Raw genomic sequence first — 22,099 nt, forward strand, 5'->3', positions numbered from 1 at the left:
TTTTTTGATTGTATTTTAAGCTTTTGGTTGTAGTGTTATGTCATTGAGTTTCCTTATCAATTGTACATTCTGGATTGATTTTTAGATTTGTATTTTAGCATGCATGAATCAAATTGTTAATTATAGTGTAAGCAGTATGCTTCAAGTTATTTTATCTAGTTTCTGGATCAAGAACTATATTTGAGATTGGTTCAAGTCATGACATTTTTATAATCTCAAAACCTATTTAAAATTGCAAAAAATTGAGATTCTAGGAGTGAGATTTGAATCACATATCCCTTGACTCAAATAAAATGAAACAAAGACATTCAGGCAATGTTTCAAGCTATCATGACTCGAATCACAACTTGTACTTGATTTGAATGATAACACCCTTGATTCGAATCACATGTTTCACTTGATTTGAATAATGCAAAATTGCACTTATATATTTTACTGCTGTCTCATTTGATTTGAATCACATGTTTCATGACTCGAATCATGTGACTCGAATCACACATCTTGTGACTCGAATCACACACATGGGTTTCTCATATATTTTAGATCTTGATTCGAATCACTTTGCCATTTGACTCAACCCATATTTTTTGCTTATTACTCGAATCAAACATCATTTTTCTCTCATCTTTTGTGCTTGATATATAACATATATACATGCAGGGGTGCACATGAGTCGGTTTAGGTTGAAATTAGCCAAAACCATAACTCAATCCATACATGATACACTGGTTTGGGTGAGGTAAAATAACCACCCACAATATCATTGGGTTGGTTTGAGTAAAACCACAAATTTGTGGGTTAGATTGGATTGGATAGTGGGTTACCCAATATATTTTATTCTTATATAGTTATTAATGATATGTCACATTTTTTCTTAATAAATAGTTTAACATATTACTGCTTTTTTTAAACATCAAATGTCTAAATGTACAATGAAATTTATCATAAACATATATTTGTAAAAATCGAAGTTACATTACAGTAAAACCTAAAATTGCATAAAATACTTGCAACTTACTAGAATTAGCATCAAAATAATCAAAGTGTGGCATCCTAAATAAGTTAAAATCATTACTTACTAAATAAAAGATGTTCAAAAGATTGAAATTGAAGCAAGCGAAATTAAAAACATGAAAGTCATCACTTGTCAAATTATAAAAAAGATTTAAAAAAATATAGTCACTCAATAACCCATGGGTTTTATGGGTTGGATGTGGATTTAACCATAACCCAATTATTTTGAATGGGTTTTCATTTTTGAAAATCGTATTCACCTAATAACCCAACCCAACCCACTTTTTTGGGTCGGCTTGGGTGGATTTTACTGGGTTTGTTGGGTTTACCCAACCCATGAACACCCCTATATACATAGCATTTTCTCTCAAAACCTTCATAATGTTAGAAAACATACACTTCCAATATTGATTTGAAAACTTACAAACGACTTGGTCTCTCATCTTTTTAAAAGAGTTTTGAATCTTTCTTGAACACTTATAAATGATTTCTTTCATTTTCTACCTCATTCTTTCTCCATTGTTGCATGAATATAAATATCATCTTTGGAGATGTGTGATTGTTGAGGATATTCATTTTTGAATTTAACGTTTCTTTAAAAAAATTGGTTAAGGTTTCATAGGTTCGTAAGGTGTGCGGTGTTGTGACTGGTTTTGACAATTCTAGTGGAAAAGAATGAGGTTCTTATCTTCATGTTCATCTTGGAAGTATTATGTTGAAGCCTACAAACAAGGTGACAGTTCTTCTCAATCTTTGGACACACCAAAGCTCAAGATACTAGTACATGTCATGGAGCATAAAAGAGCCTTTATATGAAGATTTTAACCGCTTCCACTTGACCCCAAACGAAAAGCACGAGACCGTCTGATTAAATCCAAAAATCAATGATGAAATATATGATTCTATTCTAATGTGTGATCCTCTAAAAATGGTCTATCCATTCGTCACTCGTTGCAAGAATATTCTAAATTGAGTTATCGTATTTGGGTCGGTCTTATAGGGTTGTTTGCCCTTGCCCGGTCCATAACACTACCATAAACCCGTTGATGCAGTGTTTTAAAAACCGGACCGGTCATCGTATCGGTGAGGGTACTAGATCAGTGGTTCATTGGTTGAACCACTGGATCACTGGTCGAACCGTTTGACTAAATCGGATTAAACCGGATAATTTAGTTGAATAAACCGGTCCCTATTGTAATACTATTTATTTAATAAATCGGTCGAACCGGATGACTTAGTCTCTAAAAAATATCACAAGTCACAACACCTACAAAATTTTACAATTTTAAAATATCAGAATTTCACATGTTTATTTTTTACATTCAAATTTTAAATATTATCATCACTCACAACAAAATAATACAAAATATAAATTTAAATAAATTTTAAATCAAGTCTAATTGCAAACAGTGAAAAAGTTGTTCAAAATAAGATTTGAATAAAATCTAATTATATTTTAATTATATTTTTTATAAAAAAAATCATGAAAACGGTTTCGTTTTGTGTGAGAAAAAAAGAGTATGCATTTGAAGCATCGATTTTCTAAAACCGTCGGTTCATCGATTTTTTCCAATTTTGACCGGTTTTTACCGGTTCAATAACATATCTGATCCAACAATCAAACCGGACCGATGATCTCTCCGATTCCCGATCTGACCGGTTCGACCGGCCGCTTCAGTTCGGTTTTTAAAACGTTGATGATATTGAATAAAAAGCCACGTGATATTGTAGCAAATTCTGCCATAACCACACATAACAAAAGACTGACTGTTCAAACAAGAGGACCCCCACAATAATTTTTTCAATTTCGTCAAGTTTTGTTTGTTTATGGCTTTTTCTTTCCCTTCCTTAACTTTTGTTATTTTATATTCTCACAAAATTTGGAAGTTGGAATTGTACAACCAAGTCATAAATACAAATATGATCTACTCCGATACTAAATATATGAGACACTTGCATCAATAAAAATTGATATTTTCAGCTTAACTAGTGTCTTACCCGTGCGTTCGCACGGGTACCCGTCGTTTTCGCGCATTGTGATTGAGAGAAATAAAAGATGATAGGGAAAAGATTATTTTGTTCAATATAGATATTATTGTAGAAGTAAATATTACTTTTCAATAGGTTGGGCCAAAGTTTGGGATATATTGATTAATAAACATTATTTTCCCCTTAAGATTCAATATTTCGATCAGGAACTTCATGTTTCCCTTAATATTCAATATTTTGACCAGTAACTCATGTTTTCATTAATATTGAATATTTTATTCAGTAACTTCATGTTCCCGTTAATAGTCAATATTTTGATCAGTAACTTCATGTTCCCGCTAATATTCATTATTTTGATCAGTAATTCCGTATTCCCGTTAATATTTCAAATTTGTTCCCGTTAATATTTAATATTTTGATCAGTAACTTCATGTTCCCGTTAATATTCATTATTTTAATCAGTAAGTCCGTGTTCCCGTTAATATAAATTTATCGGTAAAAGGTATTAGTAAGTTAATATTCATTATTTTAATCAGTAAGTCCGTGTTCCCGTTAATATAAATTTATAGGTAAAAGGTATTAGTAAGTTAATATTCATTATTTTAATCAGTAAGTCCGTGTTCCCGTTAATATAAATTTATCGGTAAAAGGTATTAGTAAAAGATTAAATTTGGGTTAAAATTGAAAAAGTTATAAAAAATACTAATATTAAAAAAATTGAAAATAAAAAGTAATTAAGAAAATAAAGTTTATATTTGTTTTATTTTCTTTTTTCGGGAGTCAGTTCTGGCATCAAGTGGCTCCAGTCCCCTCGCGGTTGCAGTTGCGGGGATCGAACCCTGGTTCGACCTACCAAATTCAGCGCCAATCACCACCGAACCAACAAACGATTGGTTTATTTGTTGTTTTATTAGTATGCAATAAAAATAGGAAAGATCGTTAATATACAATATTTTGACCAGTAACTTCATGTTCCCGTTAATATTCAATATTTTGATCAATAACTTCATGTTCCCGTCAATATTCAATATTTTGACCAGTAATATAATATTTCCGTTAATATTAAATGTTTTGATCAGTAACTTCATGTTCCTGTTAATATTCAATATTTTAATTAGTAATTTCATGTTCTCTTTAACATTCAATAGTTTTATCAATAACTTCATGTTTCTTTTAATATTTAATATTTTGATTAATAACTTCATGTTCTCGTTAATATTCTATATTTTATCAGTAACTTCATATTTCCGTTAATATTTAATATTTTGATTAGTAATTTCATGTTATCCTCAATATTTAATATTTTTTATCAGTAATTTTATGTTCCCGTTAATATTAAATAACTTTGTGTTCGTCCACAAAATAACTTTGTGTCACACTTGATAATTTAATTTTTTTTTAAAAATATTAATAGACACTTATTTGTCTGTGTTCATAATCTTCATTCTGTCAATAAAAAATTAAATTATTGAAATGATGTTTGATTCTCTATGATTAAAAAAAGCATTTGCCATGCTCAAAATATAGTTTGTTGACAACCGATAACAGATAGTATTAATATAATTAAGCGATCATAAATTTTAAATAAAATGTAGTAATTGATTTGGTTGAACAAATGTGATTGATTTAGTAAAAAAAAAGTGATTGATATAGTTAAGCAATTATAATTGTACACTCATTTACAAATATTTTGGAATCATTTTATTAATAATTTAATGGCAATCACTAATCAAGAGTGATGAATTATTTGATTTGCTTTTAATATTAAGTTAATGCAATTAAACTTTTGTTCTAGGTTATCTTACAAAATTAAATATTAATTTCAATTGTATTTTATCATAAATAAATAAAACTTCATTTTTCATTTTTAAGCCCATGTTGTCATGTACTTTTAAGCCTACTATATCTCTATATGAAATGGACATGCTTATGTTTAGGGTTGTGTTATTTGAATATTAGAATACACGCAGAGTGTATGTGAGAATATATATATAACTTTTGCTTGTATATATAACTCATATATTGCAAACTTGCGAGTTATATAAGAAACTATATTGTATGCTACGGAAGCTTATTAAAGATAAAAATAGCACTATAGTACAAAGCAAAAGAAGTCTTATTAGTTAAAACCGAACTCATCATGAATGCCATTGGATATAAACTATCATTCAACCATAAAAAAATGACACACTTGCATTACTTTACATTTATTATTCAGAAAACAAAAACCTCCATGAATCACCAAGCTCATATGAAATAGTACAGCAAATGAGATTAGAAATGAGTAACAGCATGAAAGCAATGCCAATAGTGAAATCACTGATATAAACATATACATGAAAGCTAACATATGCTGCGTGACAGGCGAAATCTGGAGACAAACTATTTTCAATGCTGGATCAGGTTCTACATTTGAACAATAGAGATGATCAGACCGCAACAACCTTGTCAAAACACCAGTGACATCACTCTGCAAACCAAAGTTAACAACCTTAGCCATTGTAATACCCCGAAGCGTTAGACACATAGGTAGTAACTCTTACCATGAGCATAGACATGACTCCACCAACAACGACAACACATGGTACACATGCAACCTGAAATAAAAGATTCAAAATATAAGCAATACAAAATAGAAGGCACTTCAAAAATCAGCCCATAACCAATGTCGGCACTGTTCTGTTCAAACGCAGCCAGTGAGAAAATTCAGGTATAGAAATCACACCATAACATTAGTCCCACGCCATCTTCCGCACTAATACTTCCACGACGCTTAGACGTCAAAGACTGCACCACAATAATAGAGCAAATATCCAAGACTGCACCATAACACAACAAAAACCCAATAGAACAAATGCCCAAAGAAACAAACTACGTCGCCGATCCATTCTAAAAAATAATGCTCAAACCTGATCGAGAAGACGACGAAGAAACAACAGCTCAATCGGAAAAAGGATCGAGCATTCCTCATAACCGAAGCCGAAAAGGAAGCTATCAAATTAATGACTCAATCACCAATGCAGCAGAAAATCCTACAGCGACCAAACCAAGACGGTAGAATTGGGACATCACTTTGATGAAAGATAATTCTCCTTGGAAGGCTTCCCTGAATACTGGAGCATAGTTTTAGAGCAGGCTCGAAACATCGATAGAAACATTCAAGTTTTGCTCTCTTCCTAATAACGGCATCATCATGTCCTAAAAGTGCCAAAAGCATTTTCTCATAGTCAACAGTGGTATCCTTAACAATGGCACGATCAAGAGGGACACTGTCCCTCCTTTGATACTCATCAGCCACAATTTTCAAGTCAATTTCAGCTCTTGTTGCCACAACTCTTGTGGAGCCCCTTCATCCGTTCCTCTCTTATTGATCGGCAGACGAACTACTTCGCAAAGTAAGTGTAGATACGAATTAACACCCACCTATACAAATGCTACAGAACTTAACACTGTACATTACAAACTACATATACCAACATCCTTATCTATAGGTGTCAACTTACTACCATGCTCCAATGTGTAGTGTCATTTGAGTAAGTTGGTCATCAACATTTGCATATATCAGGACAGATGATGAATATGTAAACATGAGTAAGTTGGTCAGTCTCACATGGAACATCCTTCTTTATCAATTGGTTTGTGTCATTGTAGGTCTAAACAGCATGTACTTTCCTTGTACTGTAACCACAGATATTTGGACCAAACATGATGATACTAAAAAACAACAAATGCAAACAAATAAAAATCAATTATTCTCCATCCCATATGTCTAAGAAAGCATTATCCATGAAAGAGAAATGGATCAAAGGGGTCCTATGTATCACCTGTAAGGAGCGTCACCTCCAAATTTCTTCTGATCAACATCGCCGTTAAGCAACTGCATGTATCCACCACCACAATCAAGCTTCTGTTCATGCTTGACAGAAAATTGGAAGACAATGGAGTTATCCTTGTTGGTGAATTCAAGGAATTCAACAGAGATAGCATAGAACCGGTAATCGTCACTTGTTTGAATACCTGAGGAGATATAAAAAAAACTTATCATTATCATCTCCATTTCAATTAAATGTAGAACACCTGCAACAATAATATTTCATTACAATCTACTTTACCTTTATCATTGGCATCTCCATTCCATTGACCAGAGGTGTAGTTCCATTCCCCGGCCAAGTTCTCATCCTTCTTCCATTCAGATTTTACCCAACGACTTTCCCATCCATCTTTATCATATCTACTTCATGAGATTCCGTGCAACACTGGTTTCTTTAAGTTCATTTTTCAAAATCACATTTGCAGATCTACTCCAGAAAACGACACTTCATATCAGACCTTGATGTTAAACTCAAAAACACATCGTAAAAACACCGATCGTGAAAATTCAATATCAAATTCAACAGATCACAATGCACAAACATAAATCCAAAATCCAAACTCGAAGGTTCGCAATCTAATAAAATGAAAATGAAGGAAATGGATAGCTACCTTCGAAACATTCTTCGAAGAAAACCTTAGCAGAAGCTACGGATGCAGTAGAACTGTGTTCTTGATGTCGGCGAGTTATTGTTGCGGGTGTTGTCGAGGTTGTTGATGACGATGATGAATATTATTCACAGTGGAAGAACAATCTAATTAAAAAAACAGTATGAAGCATGCTTATGAATCTCAATATCTTAATTAGATGTCTTTGCAAACTAACCAAAATTAAAATAGTCAAAATATACACATTTAAAATTAATATCTTGGAAATACATTCACATTTGTTATGGCCGTTCAAGGTCACTGCTGATGTCAATTACCACTGAAGCTCTATCACAAAAACATAAAATTCAAATCATAATGATTTCAAATTATAACCTTGAGAATCTCCAAACTTCTGCAACCATTAACAAATCTCCGATGCAATTCCGACGACCAACATCTCCTCTATTTCCCAGCAATCTGCTGCGGCTGAACTGACGCACCACGCAAACTCTGCTGCACAGTAGGAGAAGACAAAACAGAAACTGCACCACGTAAATATACATGTCATGGTCATAACAAAATATTCATTTAAGCATATGAAAATATAATAGGATATATTTGATAAACTCCGAAGCATATAGAAGTAGACATGACCATAAGCACATCAGAAAGGAAAACACCTCAATATTGATAAGTATAAGTAAAATCAACTAAACTCAAGCCAAAATTCTTACAGGTTCATTATCCAGCTCTGATGCATGACAGAGAATCTCTATATCCCGTAGTTTTGAAAAGCAAAAGTCTCTTTCTTTTTCCAAGAGATCCACCGAGAGTTTGAGATCAGTAACCTGTAAAATAAAAAACATAGAATGATCAATGAACAAAACAGAGGTAAATAATATTTTCATTAAACTACCAAGTGAAAACCTGAAAATATGGATACCAATACCAAATTATTAGGCACTGATAAACCAAATAATTAATCAAAGAAAAGTTTCTCAATGATACGATTATTGATAGAGCAAAATTACACAAACAATTAGATCAAAATCACAGCTAGCATGTTCAACAATGATTAAACAATAAAACAAAACCCTAATAACGAAATTTGATAAACCAAATCAACATTCATCGTCAAACGTTCAAAATCGATCACCATAGCTTCAAAGGCGAGCAAAATCGAAACTTTGGAGATGAATCAGAACAGAAAAAGCGAGCAGTTCGTTGGAGAAGGAGGGTGGAGGCGCCTTGGTTGGAGAGAGAGGAAAGATATTCGTTCTGAAAGATTGAGAGACCCGGGGGTGAAAGGGAAAACGAACGGTTTTGGAAGAAGAGGAAAAACGGTTTTGGGGAAATTATGGGACGTTAAAGCGGAGAAGATGCGGGAGAATCGATCGGAGCCATAAGCCATAAACTCCATGGTTTGTTTGTAAACTTCGTGCAATTGAATGGAATATAGAGAGTATTGAAACCTCTTTCAATTTGGTAACCAACATTGAACATGGGAAGTCAATATAGGCAGAGAAGTGAAGAATGCGTAACGATCAAGAGAAGCTGGAAGGGTGAAACTCCCACAGCAATAACTGCCGCAGCCCACCAGGTACTTGAAGGATCAAAAATTCTGTAGTAACCACCAAAGCTGATGTGGATCAACCATAGAAGAGTTGCTGATGTGGATAGCCTAAGAAAGTCCCAAATGGTAGACTTTTCTTATATGATAGATTTAAAACTATAACGTTATCTTTGGATACATAAAACCAAATGAACCGAATGGACTGGAGTGAGATAGAGTGGAATGGAGCAGAGCGACATGAATATATCATTTTATTATTTCAAAATTTTAGGACGGAATAAATTAAATTGTTGATTCCGTCCAAATTGGAGGGAAATAAAAATGGAGGTAAGTGATGGAATGTAATGAAATTCGTACCATTCCATTCTGCCCCGTTCTATCCGTTTTTAAATTATTTAAATAATCGGAATATTATTTTATTTCATCTCATACTCCATCTAGTTCCATCAATCCAAATAAAGCTTAAGTAAATAATTTAATTTTTATCAATCCAATATTTCCCTTTATTTATCATCAAAAGAGTGTAATAAATTAATAATCTCATTTCTTTAATAGTTTTCGTGTATGCCCATACATCTTATCTATCTGCCATACCATGAATGCAATGCCGTGCTGGCTAATCCAGAGACTCATCATTTGCGTTTTAAGACCATGTCAAAACAATGGCTTGCTTGTACATGCTGTACCGTGCTTATTTTTCATCTCTCTTTCTCTATTCAAACGTACGTTAGGTTTAAGCTTAAGCTTATTTTTATTCAAGGGTACAACACAAAACAATGGTACAACAAGTGTTAATATATGAATTACTTGCTGTTACGTTTACGCGGTTTCACCAACTTCCATTCATCTATATCACTTTATGGAAACGGTGATAAAATAATACAAAAGTTGAGTTTACTTTTTCTTTTGTTTTAAACTAAAATGGTACTAATATTAATTTTGTAACAAATTAAGAGTTAAAATATAGTGCAATCACAGTCAATGGAAGATAGTTTTACAATTAAAAAACATCAATATGTCATGTTATTAAAAAATTTTAAATATTTTTTTCCAGTGTTTTAAAAACCGGACTGATCATCAAATCAGTGAGAATACTGGGTCATTGGTTGAATTACTTGGTCACTGGTCGAACCGCATGAATAAATCGGATTGAACCGAATAACTCGGTTGAATAAACCAGTCCTATTGAAATACTATATATTTATTAAATCAGACAAATTGAATGACTCGGTTTCTAAATAATATCACAACACCTACAAAATTTTAAAATTTTAAAATATCATAATTTCACATGTTTATTTTTTTACATTCAAATTCTAAATATAATCATCACTTAAGACAAAATAATACAAAATATAAATAAAATTTTAATTAGGTCTAATTGCACAGGTGAAAACTTGTTTCAAATAAGACTTGAATGTCTAATTATATTTTTTAAGAAAAATTCATGAAAACGGCGTTGTTTTGTGCAGAAAAAAACATGTATTTGAATTGTCGGTTTTTTAAAACTGCAGGTTCATTGATTTTGGCCGATTCTCACCGGTTCAATAACATACCTAGTTCAGCAATCAGATCAAACCGGTGACTCCTCCGATTTTCAATCCGACCGGCCAATTCGATCCGATTTCACAAACTAAAAATATCTTACTTATGAGACTAGTATATATCAATCTAATACTATTTGAATTCAGCAAATATTAATACAAATTTAAATTAGGAAAATTAACCTCTTCGCTAGCTTTATGGTTAATTTCATGATAATATTTTTGTATTATAAATTTATAACCTGTGTTGAGCATAGGTTTTTCAGTTAGTGCTTGTTGAATTTTTTTAATAAAATGAGTGGCAAACACGAGAGGACATCGATAATTGAAATGTGAAAGGGAATATAAAAAGATACTATAAAAAATGTACATAATTGTATTCATGATTTAATAATATTATATTAATTATTATTTAACTAAAATTAATTAGTATATTAAACAGGTCTATTTTAGTGCTATAATAATCTTAAAAAATATATACACACCAAATATTAGAGTATAATTTTTTTGGAATAGCTACATAATTGACTATAATGAGACCGACATCACCAAATCATTTTCAAATCAAAACATACAAAGTCATTTATATACATATAAGATTTTGATGAGATTGTGATGTATTACTATTTTAATTATAAATAGTGATTACCAATAATATTAACAGGACTTTACGATTTTATAACCGACACTTAATTATAAAGCTTTTCATGATATGTAAATTAATAACTTGGTAGTCACATAAAACTTTCGTTGAGGTTAACGGGTGAAGAAAGAGTCCAACATTTTACTTTAAAAATGGAGGACTTAAGTGTTTTATTGAAGTCTACATTTGCACTTTTCTTTTTTTTTTTATTAGAAAAGAATCTACTATATTTTTTATTTTCAATATGAGAAATAAAAATCCCCTTTATTTTCTCTAAGAAAGATTTATAAGTTGTTAATTTTAAATCTATGAACGAAGCCAACAAAATTTAAAAATGATAGCGACGGGGTTGTGGTTTGACAACAAACCTCGTTCTATAATCAAAGTTATTATTATTATAATATACACTAAAAATAACAAACAAACATATTATATTGCATATATATTAAAAGAAAATAGAAGATGTATATTGCTATATATTACTAAGAGAAAATAGAAGATGCCCCAAAAAAATAGAAGATAAATCTACCGTTCAAAATAATTTTATATTATTAACTAATGAACATGTGTATTTCATCAAATTATTTCTATATTTTAAAATTATTTATTTTAAAATTATTTAAATAATATAGTAATGTTGATTTTTTATTGAAGAACAGTATAAAATATACTATTAATAAATATTCATTAACTTTTGTCGTTTCTAATGATAGGAGGTTTCAAAATTAAGATTTTGATACATATTTTAACCATTTATAAATATTCTTATTAGCACGCTCATCTTAATATGACCAAGTAAATAGCCTATAAGATGATTTCTCAATCCACTCTATGGGCTTTTTACGCACCACTAATTTGACCAAAATGTCCTCGTGCTTCTGTAGATGCATCTTCGGAAGTACCTTTTTTTTTTGTTTTAACGTTGTTTTGTTCCGTAGATGCACATAAGGTAGACTTCCGTAGATGCATATACGAAACTAAACAAAACCAGAAGATCAACATTTCTAACAATAACACATCCATTCATTTATTAAAATCAAGGCTTAATACCCTATTTAGTCCCTTACCTATACCTCTGGGTTCATTTTAGTCCTTTTCCTTTTAAAAGGACCAATTTAATCCCTCATCTCTTCAAACCGTGTCACGTTAGTCCATTCTGTTAGATCCGTTAGTCAAAGTCAAAAAAAGGGCCACTTGGCATACACTTGGCGCTAATGTGGATGACACGTGGGATAGATCAATTTTGTGACGGAACTAGCGACGCAGAAATCCATCACTAAATTTTTTTCTGAGTTTTGATTATGAATCTTCATCTTTTTCCCAAACATAAATTTTCTTCAACCTAAAAAATCCAAAAAATATAAATTTTCTCTAAAGACAGAAACATAATTTTCTCAAAACCTAAAACAACAGAGTTGAAACTTGAAAACAAAATAAAACCTTTTTAATCTGAAAACATAATTTTCTTAAAATTTCTTAAAATATCACAAGTCATCCAGCCTCCCTCTCTCTCTCTCTCTCCAAAACTTTTTCTTCATCGCTTCGAATTCTTTCTTCCATTAACGCACAAAGAGAGAAAATCATCATCTCAAAACTTCAACAAAATCACAAACGTGCAACATGAAACTCACCTTAAATCTTATCGAGAAATCAATGATAGAAATGGATCTGAAGCGAATAGCTAGATTCACAGTGAAGTGAGCGAACTTCATATATGGACAAGTCTCATAGAAGTGGATCTGAAGCGAATCTGAAATGGAATGTTGTGGAAACACATCGTAGATTCACCGAGCTAAACCTTCAACGAAATAGGTAGCAACTTTTCTCATAGAACCTACTTGCGACACCGCTAGGTATCCGATCTGTTTCACGAGCGCTTCCGCTACAGGTAGATTCTTCTGTTCAACAGCTTCAACGCAAGCCATTAAAGTATGAAAAAGAATAATCCTTTTCTCCTGCGTTTTAACCACCATAACAACCGGACAAGTTGACTCAGCAGTAGAAGAGAAGCCATTCATTTGACTCGTTTTCGTGACGGAAGAGATTCCTGTCATACCCTAATTTTTGACCCCCCTGAGATGACATATCTTCAGGATTTTCATCAAGTCAAAGCAAGTACCCAGGACAGCCTGACATTCAATCGAGGGTATTCAAAGACAAGAAAACTCAGGCAAAGGATCAATCAATAGAGGGATTAGTCTCTAATACAATCATAAGACTCAAAAGCTTCATTATTTCACCTATGATTGATTAGACACCCAGTCATCTAAGTACAGAATTACTCAGATCAACAGACTAGGGTTTGGAGCCTATCAAGGACTAAAATCAGGGATCACCTTTGGGAAACCCTAAAAAGCCCTAAGGGACCATTCAAAGACATCAATCATCTTCAAATAACCCATATGACAAGATCCACTGGACATTACACCTCAGTTCAAAGTCTACAGTCACCATTGTCCTCTGGTCGACAATTAGGGTTTTTGACCTAATTCACCAAGATAGTTGACTTTTAATCAGGGCATGGATCCAAAACTCAAGACATGATTCAAGAATCTCTACTACCTCAATATAATCCATTTACATCAATCATTTGAGGAGAAGATCTTGTTTCTACACAAAAGCCCAAAAATTCACCTTGTCAGGAAAAGTCAACTGTGTGGGATCATCATTGACTTTTAAGGTTTTTGGTCAAAAAATGACTTTCAAAGATCAATATCATCAATATATGGATGTCAAAGTCATTTGACCAAATAAATTCAAAGAAATTCATCAAGGAGCAAAAAGTCGGGAATTAGGGTTTTTGAAGGCATGGTGAGAACTCAAAATTTCACCTACACAACTCAAAAAACTTCCAACATGAAAGTTGTAGATCTTGCAAAATAAAACAACATCTTACAAAGGAACTTTTTTCAAAAGATCAATCATTTAAGAGTTTTGGAAATTTTGGAGTTTTAGGTCATAAACACTTAGAAATTTTTCTAAGTGTTTTAACCTAGTTTTCTTCCAACTTTGGCCTCATTTTTCACAAATTTGCCAAAGGATTTTGAAGAAACTCCAAACTAATGATTTGAAGTAGATGTTTAGGGCTTTCCAAATTGTGTTCAACCTTTTCCAAATTCATTTTGAGCTAAGAGTTATGCTTGTTCAAAGTTGGCCTCATGAAGTGAAATTATAGGTCATGCATCATTTTGGAACTTTGAAATTTTGTGCACATGACCTCAAATATGGATGCTACACGACCCATAACACATATGAAAACATGCCATGCATTCATTTTCACCATGCCATGATAATTGAAGAAGATTCTAAAAACAAGAACATGTGATTATGTAATGATTACTTTTGAGAATTTATGGCAAATTGATGAATCACCCAAGGAATCTTCTCACCAACTAATTAGAGCTCACTTTACATCTGAATTGTCCCCTAAGATCAGATAGAATCAATGGATAGGGGAGGTGGCTCGAAAATGCAATGATCACACTTGGATATTCTTTGAAATTTCTTCATGGCTAAGAAACCAAACTTGCTTCACTAAGCAAGCTCACTCTCCCAATCAGTACTGAGACATTTGCCTATAAATAGAGGCCTCATTCTCATTCAAAAAACACACCAAAGCAACCATATTCCTTGCTTTCTCTTTCTCTTCTCATGTTCATTGTTTTTCAAAGTTCTTTGGCAAGAAGAATCGATTTCTTCAAACCAGAGCTCATCTTTGGAAAGTGAGCATTCTAACATCTCAAGGGAGGTCATTTGAGGTGATCCAAGCACCTGGATCACTTCTGTAAGTGGAGGAACACCATTGTTGCTCTCACTTTGGAGCATTTGCAGTTGGAGGTCCATGGAGTGATTCAGGAGGTTCTGAGCCAAGCCAATCATCCAGGCACACTCCTCAGGTCATAGTGAAGCTAACCAGATGGCTGCAGCTCATCTGTAACTCCAAATTCAACAACCTCCATGTTCACTTGAAGCTGAAATCGAGGGAGGTCCATAGAGCAATTCAGGAGGATTCAAGCTCCAATAAGCATTCAGTTAGCATCATTGAGTCTCAGGGAAGCTATTGAGATCATTCATTCAAGCCCAGGTGCTCTCTATCATCCTCACGACCTCCATTTTCAGAGGTAAGTTTCTGAACTCCACCTCTTTAATCTAAGCACTCTTTGTGTTAAAGCTCGATTCTATCTTGTTTAGCATCATCAGAGGATTGAAAACCCTCTATCATCTTGCATTTATTCATCTTGTTTGTCATTTAATTTCAAATTTAGGGTTTATATGTTCTTAGAGTTTTCTGAGAAATTAGGTAGCTATAGTTCATATAAATAAATGTTAGTTACATATCTGGATTCGTGAGGAAATTTAGAACAAGATTGATGTTTACATCATGTCATTTAGTTGAGAAACCAGAGAGTTAGGATTTTGAAAATCTTTGAGCTCGAGGAAGAAGATGACTATGGCCATGGCGCGCAAAATTTGAATCTGGGGCCAAAGTTTATTTTATTTTGAATGGTATGCGTTCCTTAAACGACTGAACAAACTTGCCCTAGTGGCCTCCCATACGCCCTTAGTCTCATCATGCCTCAAGTCTGGGGTTCGAATCCCCCTCGCCCCAGACTTTTTGATTCTTTTATTTTTCAATGATTTACTAGTTGTTTTGAAACATAACCAAATGAATGCAAGTTGCTATCACCACACGCGCGTTGGCTCAGTGGTGTTTGTTTTGAGTGTGTGACCTAGAGGGCGTGGGTTCAAACCCTCCAAGGGCCAAAACTATTTTTTAACACACAATTTCTTTCATTTTCTCACAAACTTCACATATTTATTTAACCTATCAAATTAATTTATTTTCACTTCATTTTTCACACACTTATCATTTAATATACCTATTTTGTGAATAATCAAAAAAATCATAAAAATATTATTTATTTCTTGAATTTTAATTAGGTTTAAAATAGTATGTTTTTAAGTGTTTTCTTAAATACTTTAAATATATATTATCACTTTATTTTAACCTAATCACTTTGTGAATAATTTTATGATAAAACCCTAATTGTTTAGGTCTTAATTAGTTAAAAAGTCTTTATTTTTACCCTAATTAAGTTGACTTTTGTCAATTTTCAAAACTGTTTTCAATCTCCGAATAAATCAAATGATTAGGGTTTTCAAACAACAAAACCTTGTATCATTCAAAATCATTTTCAAATTGCTCTCATAACCAGTACTGTAAAGTACTGGGCCTCTAATAGAGTGTAAGTCCCAAAAACCTTCTCTTCTTAGCTTGTTTTCAAAACTGTATTTTCAAAATCTTCTTTCTGTTTTCAAAACATTCTTCTGGTATTTGAAGGGCATTATTCCCGGTGAAACTCTTCAGATACCTATGTGACCTTTGTCCATCTTCACTTCTTCTGTTTTCAAAAACCATTAACTGTTTATCATATATATTTAACTGTTATCAACAAAACAACAAAATTACTGTTGAGGCTCTGTACATACTTCTTCAAAGGCCTCCACTCCATCCAGGTTAGGCTTTACAAGCTTTCAATTTACAGTCTTTATTTAAATTACTGTCAAATATAAACTGTGCATATATATATTAGTTTAGAACTACGTTTGAGTATAAACCCTAGGACAGTTAAACTATATATATATATATATATATTATAGGAATATGACCTAGGATTGAGAATGTCTTCCCGGTGAAGGCTCTTTCCTAATTAGAGATCTGTAGTTCAAACCCCCAAGATGAATTATTCCCGGTGAAACATCTTGGCAAAAACCTTATAATCCAAATAAATAGGACACATCCACCCAAAGAGGAATTATTCCCGGTGAAACCTCTTACCCATTTGCTTAGAGCCAAAATAAGTTCAAAACTACATAGCTTTCTCTTGTGCTATAACAAGGACCCTCGATTAGCCTCCTCTTGGGCTTTGTACAAGGACCCACAGGCTTCTTAAAAGCATTTCCAGCTTTCTCTTGAGCTTGTATACAAGGACCCATCAGGTTTCTTATAAACATAGGAACAGGTCTTTAGCCACCTTTTAGCCTACCCTGGTGAGTTTCTTCCAATTTAAACCAGACTTTAAACAAGCTAAGTTTGTCTCAATTTTGCATTGAGTACACCTTTTGGAATGAGAGACATGGACAGTCTCTGTCACCCTTATCTTCATCAATCTTCCTTAGCAGAGTCTAGGATCCATGCTTTGGGTCATCCTCAGCATTGAGTCAGCCTTCATCTTGGGCTTTAAACAAGAAGTCTCCATTAGAAAATCTTTCTGCCATTCATTTTCAACAAAACCCCTGGAAAGGGTTAGCCTCCAAAGTCAATTAAAATCAACCTCCATTTCAATAAAAACCCCTGGAAAGGGTTAGCCTCCAAAGTCAATTAATTAATAAAGATTCATTTCTCTTAGGAGATAATTCCCCAAAAAGAGTCAAAACCCCTGGAAAGGGTCAGCCTCCAAAAAACATAATAAAGTCAGTCTTTTACCAAACAATTTCTCCAGCTGAGTCAAAATCCCTGGAAAGGGTTAGCTTCCAAAGAAAAACAGTCTTTTAATAAATAAAATCTCCTCAATAGAGTCAAAACCAACAAAAACAGTTAGCCTCAACCTTGGGCTTCATACAAGGCACCCAAACAATAAAACTCCCCTGTCAAGAGTCAGCCTCAACCTTGGGCATTGTACAAGGCAGATAATAGAGTCTCCCCAGTGAGTTCTTCATCATTCAGTAGCCACAACCTTGGGCTTTGTACAAGGCAGATAAACCATACTTTCATGTGTCAAAGATTCCTAACACTTAGGATCTTTCCCCATATAGTCATCCATATTTAATTCATTTAAGAGTCCGCCACAACCTTGGGCTTTGTACAAGGCAGAAAATAATGTTTTCCCTAGCTAGAGTTAGCCACAACCTTGGGCTTTGTACAAGGCACATAAAATAGAGTCATTCATAGTCTTAAAAAATTCAATTATCCTCAACAGTTAGCCACAACCTTGGGCTTTGTACAAGGCACACAAATAGAGTCTCCCTAAGTAGAGTCAGCCTCAATTCTGGGCTTTGTACAGAACACAAAAATACCCTGTAATTAATCCCCAGTGGAGTCATCTCCCAGAGTCAATAACAATTAATTAATCAATCAAAAAGCCTCAAGCTTGGGCCTCATACAAGCCAGCTAAAGTCAAATCTTTTATACAGTAGATAGACATAGCTTATCTCTATAGAGAGATATTTTTACTACTCTACCACATTCAAACAAACAAACATTTCAATTTCAATTTCATTCAAAGTCTCCCATTTAGGACTCTGAAAGACATGCTCTGGCACATCCCCAGACTTGTACACTTTCCCTAATTTGGATGAGCATCTCTCTTTCATTTTAGAGGCACGATGGCTGTCATACTTGATCAACCAAGTAGACTCCCCTCTTAATGAAACATCATTTTTTTAGCTTTTCTGTCACTTTTAAATGTTTGTGGTAGAATAGTACAAATACCTCTCTGTAAAGATGATTTCATGTCTCTTTACTGTAAACAGAGATTTAATTCCAAGCTTCAACCTTGAGCTTCAAGCAAGGCACCAAAAACAATTAATTTCCCTAGTTAGTTCCCCGAACTACATTAAGCTCTGACTTCCACTAGGGATATGTAGGCATGAGGTTCACAAGGAATCTCAGCGAGCTAATAAAATATCAAAAAATAGTCAGTCAGTCTGTCTGTCTGTCTTTCTTTAATCAATTTAATTCTCTCTCTCCTAACACAAAGGAGAAACTTTCCCAATCATTAGCAGCAAACACAATCACAAATGACACAGAGAAGGTTCCTGTAGAGTACTACAGATATGTAGGGTGTTTAAACACTTCCCTATGTATAACCGACCCCCCGGACTCCAGAATTTCTAGTCTAGGTGAAATCCCCACACTTAGCAAACTCCTAGGGTTTAGTTGAGATCTTTTTTCCCCTTTCCTACTCGTAGGACCAATAAGAAAGTTCGTGTGATATCGTAGGAAGAACTGAAATAAAATTCATCCCACCACGGGCGCATTCTCCTTCCAAATTTCGCGTGAAGGGTCTAGCGTGCCGTCCTCCCAAGTGAAACGGGGAGGTAAAAAAAACGACACCACAATTCCACTATCTGCGACTCGGTGTTGGTGTTGGCGTAGATAGCTTTACCGGGAATGGCGTTCAGGTCGTTATCGGAGGAAGATGAAACAGAAGGATTCAGCTGAGAATCAACATTGGAAAGCATGGTTTCATGTTCTCAAATTTATAATATTGATTTCATGTTCGCAAATTTATTTGAGGTTCATAGGTTGATCTATGGATCGGCCGGGGTTTTGGTTCAATCTGGGTAATTTTGTGGTTGATATGGGTTAGGGCTCTTGGTTGACTGAAGGTTGAAGATGAAGGTTCATATTCAACAAAGGATGTTTTGGGTTTGTTATGGTTTGTTATTTTAATTTTCTTCTATTTGCCATCTCAGCAGCCACGTCATCACACTCTAACGCCGTTTGTCATTATTTGACAGAAAGGACTTGTTTGCTTCTGTTTGATAACGTAAGGATTAAATTGGTCTTTTTAAAAGAAAGAGGACCAAAATGGACCTAGAGGTATAAGTAAGGGACTGAAAAGGGTATTAAGCCTAAAATCAACATTGATTAAAAGATACATCAAAATTTCCAACAGAAAATTAAGAAAACTAAGAGATCTAAGAAATTACAATAGTTAAAACAATATCATCTGATCCATGCATCATTAGAACATAATCAATGTCGCCTTCCACTTCATCCCACCAATGTTCCTTTTCTCCGGTCATAGAAGAGGTCCTTGTTCTAAGCCTCTGGATCCTTCTGATGACTTCGCCGGGTTTGTACTCCTCCTCTAAAAAAGACATCAGAGTCCTCTTGAGTTGGTCGAAGGAATGGATGTTTCAAAACTTAACCAACAGAAAATTAAGAAAACTAAGAGATCTAAGAAATTACAATAGTTAAAACAATATCATCTGATCCATGCATCATTAGAACATAATCAATGTCGCCTTCCACTTCATCCCACCAATGTTCCTTTTCTCCGGTCATAGAAGAGGTCCTTGTTCTAAGCCTCTGGATCCTTCTGATGACTTCGCCGGGTTTGTACTCCTCCTCTAAAAAAGACATCAGAGTCCTCTTGAGTTGGTCGAAGGAATGGATGTTTCAAAACTTAACCAACAGAAAATTAAGAAAACTAAGAGATCTAAGAAATTACAGTAGTTAAAACAATGTCATCTGATCCATGCATCATTAGAACATAATCAATGTCGCCTTCCACTTCATCCCACCAACGTTCCTTTTCTCTGGTTATAGAAGAGGTCCTTGTTCTAAGCCTCTAGATCCTTCTGATGACTTCGCCGGGTTTGTACTCCTCCTCTAAAAAAGACATCAGAGTCCTCTTGAGTTGGTCGAAGGAATGGATGTTTCAAAACTTAACCAACATAAAATTAAGAAAACTAAGAGATCTAAGAAATTACAATAGTTAAAACAATGTCATATGATCCATGCATCATTAGAACAAAATCAATGTCGCCTTCCACTTCATCCCACCAACGTTCCTTTTCTCCGATCATAGAAGAGGTCCTTGTTCTAAGCTTCTTGATCCTTCTGATGACTTCGCCGGGTTTGTACTCCTCCTCTAAAAAAGACATCAGAGTCCTTTTGAGTTGGTCGAAGGAATGGATGTTCTAAAACTTAACCAATAGAAAATTAAGAAAACTAAGAGATCTAAGAAATTACAATAGTTAAAACAATGTCATCTGATCCGTGCATCATTAGAACAGAATCAATGTCACCTTCCACTTCATCCCACCAACGTTCCTTTTCTCCGGTCATAGAAGAGGTCCTTGTTCTAAGCATCTGGATCCTTCTGATGACTTCGCCGGGTTTGTACTCCCCCTCTAAAAAAGACATCAGAGTCCTCTTGAGTTGGTTGAAGGAATGGATGTACCAAAACTTAACCGACATGGGAAGTTTGACGGAAGAGAAAATAGCATGCCCATCCCTTCTGCGATAAATCGGTTCAGGATAGGGACGCTTGGATGGTGTTCGCTGCGCTGAACATGGCCTTATGTGAGCCATTTTTGTGCTTGTGTTTAGGGTTTGTGTTTGTGTTTGTGTTTGTGTTTGCGTGTAATAATTCAACCCTAGAAACCCCAAATTTATAGAAGCCTTTGGTGATTATGGATCACACAATTTCTGTCATAGAACGTTCCGTAGATATATCCACAGAAGGGTCATAGATTCCCCCCTTCCGTAGATGCATCTACGGTAAACACCCATAATTTTCAATATCGGACCCTTCCGTAGATACATCTATGGAAGTTTCCCTATTAGTTTTTTTAACAGAACAGAAGGCAGTAGCAGCAGTAGTTATAGAGTCACAAAACATAAACACTTTGAAACACATAGACACAAACACATAAACACAAAAAAGGATTATATTGCAATGTTATAAAATGCATATATTACATTTTGAAACTAGATAAATACATCAAAAGAACAGTCGCTGGCTAAATCTGTTGGAGGTTCTAATCTTGACTTTTCAGCATTTGATTCCTTTTCGATGTTGTTCAACCTTTCGAAATCGGCATCCTATCCACAAAACGAGTTGGCCACGTATCGGAAGCTTCGGTATGATGAAGTGCCCATTCCGGTGACGTAGGTGGTATGGGGTATCCCGATTTCAAGTAAATTTGAACAAAATGTTTTGATTTTTCGAGCCATCCAACACACATAATACGATCATCAAAATTTGTAGGAGGTGCGGTACGGAGTGGAAAAATGTTTTGGAAAAACCATATCGTGTCAAGTCAATGCATACCATGTATTATGCGCATGCAATAAGATGT

At 34.1% G+C, this 22,099-nt stretch overlaps 2 pseudogenes; both read right to left on the minus strand.

Moving 5' to 3' along the window:
* Positions 1 to 6,176: 6,176 nt before the first annotated feature.
* LOC131651215 (calreticulin-like) lies at positions 6,177 to 7,496 on the minus strand (annotated as a pseudogene).
* A 4,905-nt stretch (positions 7,497 to 12,401) lies between these two features.
* Positions 12,402 to 19,703, minus strand: LOC131648117 (DELLA protein 2-like; annotated as a pseudogene).
* Positions 19,704 to 22,099: the final 2,396 nt, after the last annotated feature.

The sequence above is a fragment of the Vicia villosa genome, linkage group LG2, assembly GCF_029867415.1.
Source record: "Vicia villosa cultivar HV-30 ecotype Madison, WI linkage group LG2, Vvil1.0, whole genome shotgun sequence".
Taxonomy (NCBI): Eukaryota; Viridiplantae; Streptophyta; class Magnoliopsida; order Fabales; family Fabaceae; genus Vicia; species Vicia villosa.